Genomic DNA, 13,531 nt, shown 5'->3' with positions numbered 1-13,531 from the left:
GCCAGCAGCCAGGGATTACTCACAGCTATTTTCAGCACTAAGGCCTCTGCTTCTACTACCACATGCAGTCATGTGAGACAAAGTTTTCACAGCATTCAGTGCAGTCACGTGAAAAACTAAGTACACGTCATTATTCAGTAGCTTTTCGAATCGCCTTAGTGGCTCTAACATGAAGTAATCAATTTCTGTATGACTTCATCAGTCTCGTGCATTGTTTTGGAGGAATCTTGGCCCACTCTTCTTTACCATATTGCTTCAGGTCATTGAGGCTTTATGCATAGCTCTCTGATAGTTTTGCCACAGTCTTTACCTACAATGTAAAGCACCTTGAGGGTGCTTGTGTTGTGATTTGTCGCTATGTAAATAAAATGGAATTGATTTGAAATTTGAATTTATTTCACTCTGGTTTAGATCTAGACTTTGACTTGGTCATTGACACCCCTCATTTTTTTCTTTTTAAGCTATTCTGGAGTAAATGTGCTGCTCCGCTTAGGATCATTGCTTTGCATATCTCAATTTCAGCCAATGGTCTGATACTTTAATCTAGAATACTTTGGTATACGGAGGATTTCAGAGTCAACTCAATGACTGCGGGTCACTCAGGTCCGATGACTGCAAAAGAAGCCCAAATCATAGCCATCAGTATGGCTATAACTGTACGGTCATAAACTTAACATGCTAACTGAGACCTGTAGAATCGGAGATGTAGCTCTTGGATGTTTTCCAATTTCTTTCACCATTGCACAGTCTGACCTTTGAGGGGATTTGCTTCAGTATCCATTCCTGGACTGCTGAATATTCCAGAGCAGCAACTGCCTAAAATTCTGTTTTCATAGAGGTCCTCACACTTGCTGATAATCAATAAATCAACTACATTTGATTAGCTACACCTGGCTAGTGCTTACTCTCTTAATTCCTATGGAAGCATTAATGATATACTTAGTTTGTCAAAGGACAGCACAGAGTCCTGTGAAAACTTTCTTTTTCCAGTGATTGTAGTTAAAAATATTATTTTCTTTAATATTCTGCCCAGTCACAGGATTGGTGTAATGATATCTTTTTAGCATACCATTAAGTATTTGTCATGTCACGATTTACTGTAAGTCACTCATTTATTGCTGATATTAGCATGCAGTTTAAGATTAAACATGGTTCCTGTGCACAGCAATTAACCCCGTGGCTCTTGTGATATCCTAGAACTAAGGAACCACGGAGACCATGTTGACCTCACAGTCACTTCTTTATTACTCTGAACTGGAGCAAGCGCCACACACAACACTCTCAAAAAACTGTTGCCCCCCGGTGGACAAATCCCTGCTACAACATAACATTCCTCCCCCCTTAAACGGAAACTACTCTGTAGTTTTAATTACTACATAAAATACCAATAAACAAAAACTTCTCCTTTATTAAAATGCAACAACCCTGTCCCCAGCCTTTACTGAAATTTCACCCCGTAATAATGAACCTTTAGTCCAACAGTTTTAGGTTAAACTAGAACAGTTCACCGTAATCTCCTTCTTATTATTGTCAGTCATGGCACAAAGTCTCTCAGATGCTCAGGAGGTCTCTTGGTTCTTTGCGATCGCCGTAACCCAGTGGCTGAATCACTATTTTCCATGTGTGGCTTCACCACTGGTGTAACTTGCACCTCCACGTTTCTCTTATCATCGTCTCCTGCCTCAGCGCTGATGATTGGTGCTGCTTTTGTGGGCTTGCCCGGGTGACCTTCAGGAATTCCTGCTGACATGTACAGCTCCAGGCGGGCAAACAGCTGATCTACGTGACGCCTCACCACTGTCCCATTGCCCAGCATCACCAAGTAGGAAACAGGCCCCATCATCTCCTGTATAAGTCCTGGTTTCCATTTGGGTCCTCTGCCATAGTTTCTGTTTCAAGTCAGGGTGAGATCAAGAATACACCTCAACTTCTGGCCCATCATCAACTCAGCGGGAGACTTCCCCTTTGTGGACTGTGGTGTGATTCGGTAACTAAACAGAGCCCTGTTTAACTTGGTTGCCAGTGTGTCTCCAGTACTCTTTTTCATGAGTTCTTAGAAAGTTTGCACTGCTCTTTCTGCTAACCCATTTGATACCGGGTGATATGGAGCGGAGGTGACGTGAGTGATTCCGTTCTTTGCCATGAACTCTTTAGTTTGTGCACTTACGAAACACTGGGCATTGTCTGAGACCACCATCTCAGGAAGGCCGTGCACGCTGAAACTGTTTCTCAGGCAGTCTATGGTTTCAGCTGATGTAGCGGATGCCACTGGATACACAGCTAACCATTTGGAGTGGGCATCCACTATTACTAAGAACATTTTACCCCAAAATAGGCCAGCATAATCGATATGTATTCTTCTCCATGGCTTCTCCGGCCACTCCCAGGGATGTAGCAGTGCCTCTTGAGGCCTGTGTCTATGTTCTTGACATGTACTGCAGGACCTCACCTTGTCTTCAGTGTGAGTCTCCATATGCGGCCACCACATGTAGCTTCTGGCCAGGCCCTTCATGCAGCTCATTCCCAGTTGTGACTGATGTAGCTGTTCCAACAGGGGGCGTTGACCTCATTCTGGTATCACCACCCTAGCCCCCCACAGCACACACCCATCCTGCACACTCAGCTCCTGTTGTCTCTGTCTGTAAGGCTGAAAATTAGGATGCTGCATCGTGGACCATCCTCTCAAAGCATACTCACGCACTCTGGAGAGTATGGGATCTTTGGTTGTCCATCTTTGCAGCTGCTCAGATGTCATCACGCCCTCCTGGTCCTGATCCACCATCAACACCTTTTCCTCTGCTGCCACCTCTTTAGGGGGGTTCTCTGGAAGAGGAAGACGACTCAGATCATCAGCATTACTGTTGTTCTTGCCCTCTCTGTATTTAATGACATACTCATATGCTCTTAATAACACAGCCCATCACATGATCCTCTGTGACACCATCTGAGGGACGGCCTTCATCTCATGGAACAAACTTATCAATGGCTTATGATCCGTGATAATCATAAACTTCCTGCCGTACAAGTACTTATGAAAATACTGTACACCAAATATTACAGCCAATCCTTCTTTATCCAGCTGTGAGTAGTTCTTTTCCGCTGCATTCAGGGTACGTGATGCAAACCCAATAGGTTTCTCCTGACCAACTGGCATGCGGTGAGCTAGCACTGGTCCCACTCCATAGGGGACACATTGCAAGGAAGAATGAAATCTTTCTGCTCATCATAGTGTACCAATACACTGCTTGACTGCAACAGTTCCTTTGACTTGCAGAAAACCTTCTCCTGTGCTGGTCCCCAACACCACGGTTTCCCCTTTCTCAGAAGCTTGTGCAGTGGGGCCAACAGTGTGGACAAGTTTAGCAAGAACATATTATAGAAGTTCAACAACCCCAAATAAGCTTTGAGCTCTGTCACTAATTTTGGGGGTGGTGCCTGCTGCACTGCTTTCACTTTCACCACCTCCTCCAAGCGCTGCAGTACTCCATCCAGTGTCTGAAGATGTTCTTTGTCATTCTTTCCGTCAGAATGATGTCATCCAGATACACTGGAACATTGGTCAGACCTTGCAACACACTGCGCTGAAAAATGGCAGGACTTGAACTCACACCAAATGGCAACCTGGTGTATGTAAACAATCCCCTATGTGTGTTCACTGTGACATACTTTCTAGATTTGTCATCATGTACAACCTGTTGATATGTGTGACTCATATCTAACTTGGTGTATTTTTCTCCTCCCGCCAGCCCTGCTATCATGTCCTCCATTCTTGGAATGGGGTATTGTTCTACAGGTGACACCTTGTTAACAGTCAGTTTGTAGTCACCACAAATTCTGGCGCTGGAGTCGGGCTTTAGTATTGGTACGATGGGCGTGGCCCACTCTGAGAATTTCACTGGTTGGATGATCTTCTCCTCCAACAGTCTCTCCAGTTCTTGCTCCACTTTCTTTTACATAGCAAACTGAACTGATCGGGGCTTATAGAAGCACGGTTTGGCATCACTGGCTACATGTATCTTTGCTGCAAACCCCTTCAGTGTCCCTAACTCGTCCTTAAACACTGTTTCATGTCTGGCCAGTATCCGCTGTAAGGAATCTTCTCTGCCTTCTATCTTATGTACAGGTTGCCAGTCTAATTGGAGGGCATTAATCCACCCCCGACCCATCAAACTAGTTCCAGCCCCTTCAACCACCACCACGTCCAGTTTTTTTTTTTTTACTGTCTCTGAATTCCACCTGCACTTTGGCTGCTCCCCACACGGGTGCCTTGTGGCCTCCATATGTTCTCAGTTTGATTCCACACTTGCTTACTTTGGGTGCATTACTGCCTTCAAAAAGTTTTTTAAATGTCTCCTTCGACATGATAGTGTAGCCACAGCCTGTGTCTACTTCAGATGTCGCATTCTGTCCATTTACTTTTAGCTTCTGTCTGATGGGTTCCTCCCTTGGGATACTAATCTCCTCATGCACATTATACATAGTCACACTACTTGCTTTTATGTGGTGCATTTCAGCTCATTCCTCCTCACTCTCCACATTCTCCTCTTCTAAGAAATGTGCTTGTTTACCTTGTCTGCCATGTCCTCTTTTTTGTTCCATTTTCATTTGGCAGACCCTTTTTATGTGTCCCACCTTGCCGCAGTTGTGGCACTTTTCTGAAACAAACCTGCAGTCCTTGGCCACATGTTTTATCCCTCCACATCTGTAGCACTTCCTGACAACCTGTTGTGATGTCGAGCCGCCGTCCTCCATCTTGTTCACCACTCCTACCTTTATTGAATCGCAACTGTTCCATCATGCTCTTCAAGTCCACAATGTCTCTATTAGCAGCCTCCATTTCTTGAGCAAACTTCAGCGCCTTTTCAAATGTTAGTGCATTCTCTGCTAACAATCTGTGCTGTATCCTGTCGTCGCTTATTCCGCATACTAAATGATCCCGCAGCATCACCGTCAGGGAATCTCCAAAGTTAGAGTCCTGTGCGAGCTTCCTCAGCTCCGCCACATAATCGCCCACACTTTCCTCTGGCCTCCTGTTCCGTGTGTTAAACTTCCACCACTGCACAATTTCACTTGGTTTAGGGTGAAAATGATTGTTCAACAATCCCACCAACTCAGCATAAGAATGATCTCCCGGCTTGACCGGACTGAGTAGGTTCCTTATCAGGGCGTAGGTCTGTGCGCCCACTCAACTCAACAGCATCGCTCGATTCTTCTCCTCCTCCTTAATATCATTCGCTACAAAGAAGTAATCCAAAATCTCACAATATTCCTCCCAGGATTGCAGCTGGCTGTCGAACGGTGCCACCGAGCCCACTGTGGTAGCCATTACTCCTCACTGAGGGTTATGCTCCGCTTCCAACAGATGCCAGCGCCGCACAACTTGATAACCTCACTTTACAAGCCAATTATCATGGCTTAACTTCACAGCAACACCCGGCTTTTACCCTCATCGCCATATGTGATATCCTAGAACTAAGGAACCACGGAGACCATGTTGATCTCACGGTCAATTCTTTATTATTCTGAACTGGGGCAAGCGCCACACACACTGACACTACTCTCAAAAATCTTTTGCCCCCGGTGGACAAATACCTGCTACAACATAACAGCTCTACTCTGAGGATGGTGCTCAACCCCTCCTCCCCATTTAGCAGTCTCCAACAGTTCAAGACTTTGCATTATCACATAAGAAGCTGGACATAACCAAAAAGACCAGGGTGACATGAACCTTCTCTCAAAATTCTCTTAAGACACCAAGAAACCTCCCCTTCCTAAAGAGGTGAATAGAATAAATAATGTCATTATTGAATTCCTTCTCAAAATGTTACATTGGTTTTTTTTCCCTCCTGTGTTTTAATTCCACCATATTCGTTCAAGGTTTGATTCATGGGAAGAAAAAAGCACCATTTCTTCTTTCAAGTGTCAGACAGTCTTACTTAGAATGAGAGCTACTGCACTTCTCCCAATGATAAATGTCAAGATATCTGACTGACAGTTAACTGTCGGTGGCAGTCTGGGTTTTTCCTGTCATGAACCAGAGCTTGCAATATCTATTACTTGTGTCCTCTTCAACCTCTGAGGAACAAAGGCCCATGTTTCTGTGTGAGAGGACATGGCTCCAGCATCAGGCAGCACATAACTCTCTGTCTCTGCAAGGCCTGCTGGGAACTCTTAGGTGACAGCGTCATTCGAGCTGAGGTTGAGGGCTTCCTCCAGCCGGCTGCTTGGCTGCCTGCCTGCCCCCTCCTCATCCATGCTCAATGGACATTGATCCCCCAGCAGCGACACCGTGTCCCAGGGAGGGGTAAGCAGATACACCTCGTTGCCTCCAACAATCATTCTGCCCCTGTAGGGACAGGTCGTGGTAAATTAATAGTGTGCTTGCAGCGACTAGATATTGTTAATGTATTTGCTATTGATGGAGTGAGATAACATGAGTAGCTTCAGCCTTACTTAACACAAAACATAAATCCTCCAAGGCCATTCTGGAGAAGCTGCATAGGCAGTAAGTTATTTTGAGCTTTTGGGAAAGTACAGCACAGACACATTAATTCAGTTCATGCGAGTAATACCATAAGTACTGTAAGACGAAGCTTTACTTATTGATTTTCATTTGATTTACATCATTAAGCCGAAGTCAAGTATTGAATAAATGCTGTACTGTTTTAAAGGACGTGGTTTCATTTAGGATTTTTGCCCTCTTGACAGCTGAGTGGTAAAGTGGTGTACACCACTTTTGCAAAAAGGAGAGTGGAGGGGAAATGGCAGAAAGTGCAGAGAGCGCTGAAAATAACACAGAAGGCCTTGTAATTCTCTACTCAAAATCATGACAGTCTTCTGTTTTTCTTGAATAAAACAAAAAAATGGATTGGAACCAATGCTCGTTTATATTGATAGATTTTTAGAGTCACAACCTTCTAGTTAGTGGAGGTGTTGGTCAAGTTACTTAAAAATAGTAATTAGTTACAAATGATTTATTACTTCTCCAAGAAAGTAATCCCGTTAGTTTACTAACTTACTAGGCATATTTTCAAAAGTAATTAGTTCCTTTATTACTTAGTTAATTTTAAAAAATATGAAACACAACCTGAATACGTTATAAAGCAATAGACCTTTCAGCCCAGTTCTATTTTTTCTGCATAATCCATCATATAAAATTGAATCACGTGAAAAAGTCTTTTTTTAAAAATTGTTTTATTAGTTTTAATCTTTTAACTTTATGCACATTGCATCAAACAAAAATGAAATCATATGCAACACTCTCTGACTGGAAGAAATTTGTTTAACATTTAAACCTATTTTCTGCATATTCCAGCATATAAAATAAAATATTTTTTTGTGTTTACACTCAGTCTTTCAAACAGATACAAGTAAAACTCAGCAATAAATACAATCAAAGATTCAGCAGTACTAAGTCCTGTCGCTTTTAAATCTATTTTCACCTGTTTAGCAGGAGTGGGACACGTAGAGGTTTGCCTCATGTCAGTGGGGGGATCCGGGGGTTTCTCTGTGAATATCATATTCCTGTGCCGGCTTGCTAGGTGCTTGCTCAGATTTGAAGTTTAATTTTTCGTTGCAGAAAGAAGTTTTCCCAGGTAGAGTGTACAGCGGACGTTGATGTTTTTGTCACTTTTTACAGAATCAAACTCAAAGTAATGTCAGTACTTCCACGCTCTAAACCCTGCATACTCTGCGTACTCTCTCCCGCGCTCCATATTATCCAATATTGATCTACACACATCTGTTGCTGCCACAAACGTCATGTGTTCGTACTTCATTGTCATGAGACACTCTCACATACAGTAGTAACGCAGTAATGCAGCGTGCTTGGGAGAAAGTAACAGTAATCTAATTACTTTTTTGCAATAGCAATCCTGTTGGGTCTGTTCCCACAAACCCGCTAATTCTAGAGACTTATTCATCATGAAAGAAAACAAGACAGTCAGCGATCGATCGATTACTTGCGCAAGGGAGGCCTCATCTGTGTCTAGCACGAAAATGACCCCGACGATGGCCTCCCCCTGCTGCCTTTTATTGAGAGACAGTTCACACAGCAAAGCAACGCCCACATGGTTCTAAGACAAGGCTTTGTATGTATATGTGTGAACTTCTGTATGTAAGTAAGAATGTGTGTGTGTGTGTGTGTGTGTGTGTGTGTTTTGGGGGTGCGTTTGTGTGACCTCCTGATGACCAAAAGGGTCATAAAAGCAGGAAGCTTACAACACAAGAAACAGATCTCTCAGATAGGATGTATCTACAATAAAACCTCCCCCAACACAAAGTGGTTAGAGGTGTTCAGGATCAAAGGAATGGCTTTGATAATACTGCTTGAAATAAGACTGTACAAATTTAAGAAACAGAATGGCAACATTCAACAATTAGACCTAACAAATCCCTTACTTTACTCGTTACTTGAAAAAAGTAATCTGATTACAGCAAAGCGTTACTTTTAACCATTACTGCCCAGCTCTGGTGAAGAGCGACCTTTGCTTTGGGGAAAACTGAACCGTGACATCAAGTTTTCTGGTGAAAAATAAAATGGAGTTAGATGGACAAGCAGATCATTACACCGCTGTACCAGACTGAGAGAACCTGAGAGAGAACTGGAAGGCAAGAGGTTTTCAGAGTTTTGAAAAAAAAAAAACAACAACTGGAAAAACCTTCTTAGTCTGATACTACTGTAATCTAACACTGTCTAATTGGATGGATGGATTTATGGATATGGGCCACTCAAGGATGTCAACTTCCTACTGTTAAGCCAGTGTTTGCCTTTTCCTCTTTCCCGATACAGTTTTGATTCTAGATTTGATTTGTCAGCTATTATTGTTAGGCTAAAATGCCCCAAAAGTTCAGCCTTGTAAGAGTTTTACATACAATGGACAAGAGAACCAGTTTGGATCTGTCATTTCAGGCTTTTGTTGTCAAGGCAATAGGGGTCTAATGTGAGTATCCAAGGTTATTCATTTTTGTTATCTCCATTACAACCAAACAAATAAACATGGTACTACTTAACAGATTGCTTAAGAAGGTTTCACTTAATAGGCGAACGTGTCCGTATGCTCCTTATAGTAATGAAAAACTACAGATAGAAGTCCAAACAGAGACAAACAATGACCCAGTGAAAGAGTTGTTGAGGATGTGCTACTACATGTCTTATCCACTTTTACCTGTAGGACTGAAAGGATCTGCTGCTAAAATCTGGGTGCCAGATTCTGCAGGCAGCTTCAGAGATCTGAACACACTGTTTTGGCTCTCCAGTGCCATCTAACTGTAGGAAAATTACTGTCAGAATGTTTGGGTTACACAAATGTAAGATGGAAAACTCATCGTCAGTTTTTCTCATATCTAAACCAAATATTCAGAAATCACAAAAATCCATATTCTGTGTCAGCATTCTTCAGTCGTCAACATCTTGGGCATTTCCATCGACAGTTCATCAGATGTATTTCCATCTGATGAACTGTGTGTTAAATGGGTTCCAGGTGTAACGTCTTGAGTTTATGATATTGAATGTCAATGCTTTACAAATTAGCACATGGTGCGCATGGTGTTAATAGCAGGATTTTGTTTTAGCTGTGCGTAGATTTTCTTCTCAAAAAGTTAAACAAATCTGAGAATGTGAGAATGAGGGATTCATTTACGAGTGAAAAAATTATGCCATTATGACACTTTACATTTCTATAGTTGCACTGGGGAAATTGGCTTCATTGAGTGATAACGGCAGACTTGCACTTGGGCAGGTTGCAGCCAAGTGTAAAGGAGCTGGGATGAGAATTAGCACCTCCAAGACTGACGTCATAGTTTTCAGCTGGAAAAGGGTGCAGAGTCTAAGTGCCCACTCTTTTGGTTTGGTGATCAGTTTCTGACTTCATCAAGAGGCTAAACAACACACAGGTGCATATACTTTTTGATCGTGTATATAAAGATAGATGGGAAAATATATAATATAAAAAATAATAATAATTATAATAAAATTATGATAATTTTTTAAATTTTCACAGACGAATTGATATATTTGGCAAAACATTTGTTTCCAGACACTGTTGCAATGGCCAGTTTTACCACTAATCTTGACACAATCATACATTTTTTAAAATTATTTTCTGTTCAACAAATTGTCATTGAAGAGGAAAAGGAAGTGTTGCAAACCACTGGTGAGCAGTTCTTTTGGTTGCTTGCTTTGTCACTAACAATCCAACAAATTCACATGGTTTATTCAAAAGATATACAGCATGTGAGCTGCTGAGTCCTGTAAATAATTCCTTCTTTGCTGAATAAGGCTAGAGGAAGTTAGATGAATGTAAATACAGCTATTGAGCCTACACTATTTCTTTAGATTCTCCTTGCTCTCATAGTGATTTCAGTTCATTATTTTGGATTTCAGTTCCTCCCAGTGAAATGAAGCATGATGTTATGGTTTCTGTTTATGATTCTCTTTGTTTATTGCAGACATTGCTTACCCTGAGTTGTATTATGCATGTTTATTTTCTTACTTACATTTTTCAAAAATTTGCAGATATATTTAAATCAGGATCAGCGTAAATTGTACAAATGCTTTATGCTTGTCTCTTAAATGAATAATTAGCACTTATACCATATTTCAATATTTTATTCATGAAATCTTCTAAAGTAGCTTTGCATGATTCACAGTTAAAAATAATCTACATTTATCTTACACTGAGCCTTGGTGGGCCATCACTTTATTCTCTCTCAAAGCCATTTTAGCTCATCTTAATTTGCTGCCCCTCACAAATAAAAGGTTTGATAGTAAGTGGGTGGGGCTTCCTTGCTGAGTCAGAGCTGTGTGCCTGAGATGACTATATTATGACTATGATTATGGTTATTAATTCATCCACTCTCACTGACATCAGGAAGGGCATCCGGTGTAAAAACTCTGCCAAATCAGCCAGGCTGCGCTACCTGCTGTAGTGACCTTTGTGAATAAGGGAGCTGCTCTTCTTCTTACTGACATTATAGAACCAAGAGTAAACAAAATGCATTAAGTGGTGAACTATGTGTACGTGGTTTATTGTTCACAGGGATAACTTCCTTAAAGTATACTGACTTTCGTATTTGAAAAATTGTCCGTGTTTGATCTCCATTGCATTGGCATATATTTGACAGAAAATAAGCAAAAAACACAACAAACAGCTTTTTTGTTTGTTGGTGAAGAAACTCAAAATTAAAGAATGCCCATTTCTTAGTTTATGGGTCAAGCACACTCTGATTTTAGCCACAAGGTAAAATACTGGAAAAAAAGCAATCCATATTTTGGCAATGTGGCGAGGTATTGTAAACCTGCCAATCCAGCCTGCAAACATCCATTTTTAAGCGCTGATAGCCTTTGTAATTTCCAGCCCAGTAAACTACCCAGACACACATTTCACAGAAAACTTTAAAATTAATCAGAGCGTGTATTGATTCTTCTATTTATCACGCCACAAAAACACTGACTTTTACAGTAAGTTGTGGGTGGTCTATTAACCAGTAAAGAATCACAGAAGCATGGTGAAAAAAATCATATTGCCCCAGATAGGAACATCCCTGTGGTCCTCTGGTACACCCCTCTGCTCATTTGAAATAAGGATCTCATGCAGTGTTCACAGATATGATAAGAAGGGCAATGATGTAACTCTCAGCTCCACTACTGACTTTCATTTTCCTCTGGGACAGCTCATCTATGACCTCTGTGTGTGCTGATTGGTGTCGCCGGTTGGTTGAAACATACACAGAATTTGTTGCTCATGTGACATATATATTGCTTTGGCCTGATTAGGGGGCAGCATGGTTGATTGGCACTGCTCTCTGACAGCAAGGGCCTGAGTTCGATTTCATCACCTGGCCTTTCTGTGTGGAGTTTGCATGTTCTTCCCGCGTTCCGGCTTCCTCCCAAAGAAATGTAATTAGTGGGGTTAGGTTAATTGGCAAAGCTAAATTGCCCATAGGTGTGAATGTGAGTGTGCCACTGGTGCCTCCACATGTCCACCACATTAGAAATACCTCTGATTTGTTGTCAAAAATATTGTTTGTTGTTGTTTAAGTTTAAAAAAATGTTTTAATATAACTTTACAGTTAATGGGAACATTTGAAAAAAATAACAAACCTTATTTCACAACTGTCGAATTAATTACAACTTTATTTTTTTACAACTGTCAAAGTCATGGTGTACGCACTTTGGTTAAACATGCAGAAAGTATTTGTACCAATGACTGTGTAAATCGCACGTTTTATCATAGATCAGTTAGATTACTCTAAAAAGCTTAAAATGTTTAGGATATCTGCCTGAGAGCACATGATAACATGCCTCTTTAGCAGTGCTAGTGCTCATGAATCTGTTCACATCTCACAAAAAGCTCTACAAGGCGAGACTGTTCCACTCCACTGCACAGCGAAAATCAGTCTCTCTCATAATAGCTCTGGGCAATTTCAGACCACACAGAATGACAAGGGAATCAATTTCCCTGGTTAGGTTATAGATGGATTTTCTCTCTCTCTCTCTCTCTTGCTCTCTTTTCATAAGAAATAACTGCAATATGTTATATGAATTATTAAGAAGTCTTTTGCAGTGTTACATAAAGAAGGCTACACCACCGTCCTCTGAAATATAATGAATATTGTTATAGGTTCAGAAATAATTTTTAGAAATTTGCATTTGCTGATCTTGCTTCACAATTTTGACTGAAGATTGGGTACTTTGAATATTCTTGCAACATGTTCATGGGCTTTGAATATTAAATAGTCACTGTAATCTTTCACAAGAATTCAGCTAACTTTGTTCCACTAGATAATGAAAAGATGGTTGATTTGTGGAACTAGCCTGACCTCATGTGGAGGATACTGCACAAAGCAGTTTCTAACACACTCTTGAAGAGAGTAATGACTCCTTTTTGGATTATGTGAAGTTGCTAGGACCTTACTTACTCTTTCATCTACACTCTTTTATTATATGCAATTAAAAATGCACTTAACTCTATTATGCTTAAAGAATTGCTGTATTACATCCATTACACTTTGATTGGACATAAAGACACGCTAAGGCAAAGATGAGAGTAAAGCAGTCTGATCTGATCCATCTGATGGAATAAACATAAGTAGCTAAAGGCACTAATTAGATTAATGAGTGCACTGCTTATCAAATATGTCAACAGGCATGATGTAACAGAAAACATGAGTGGGGCAAACGCATGTACCTTAAATGATTACTCACAGATTATTCCACAGGCATAAGCAGATGGTGAATGCTCAGAGCTACAAGGTAGCTTCCACATTTGCTTTTTTCAAAGCACTTTCTTCTTTTTTTTCCTGCTTTATTTTTTTTTTGCAATTGAAAGCCTGTTATTGACAGGCCGCATAACTTTGTTAGACTGGACTCAGGGTTTCCCTCAAGCAAGTACTTGTGCTATAGTAACTACTGGAAGCTAAGGCAGAGCTGAGACCAGTAATCTGGGGGCGAATAAATACCAATGTGCATTATTGAACAAAGTTTAAATAAAGCTAAACTTGTGTAATATATTTGATGCCTTTGTGAAAT

General features: G+C 41.0%; 1 pseudogene; it reads right to left on the bottom strand.

Moving 5' to 3' along the window:
- Positions 1 to 1,217: 1,217 nt before the first annotated feature.
- On the bottom strand, positions 1,218 to 5,326 carry LOC109194581 (uncharacterized protein K02A2.6-like; annotated as a pseudogene).
- Positions 5,327 to 13,531: the final 8,205 nt, after the last annotated feature.

Source organism: Oreochromis niloticus, linkage group LG22 (genome assembly GCF_001858045.2).
Source record: "Oreochromis niloticus isolate F11D_XX linkage group LG22, O_niloticus_UMD_NMBU, whole genome shotgun sequence".
Classification (NCBI taxonomy): Eukaryota; Metazoa; Chordata; class Actinopteri; order Cichliformes; family Cichlidae; genus Oreochromis; species Oreochromis niloticus.
This window is presented reverse-complemented; position numbering and strand designations above follow the sequence as displayed.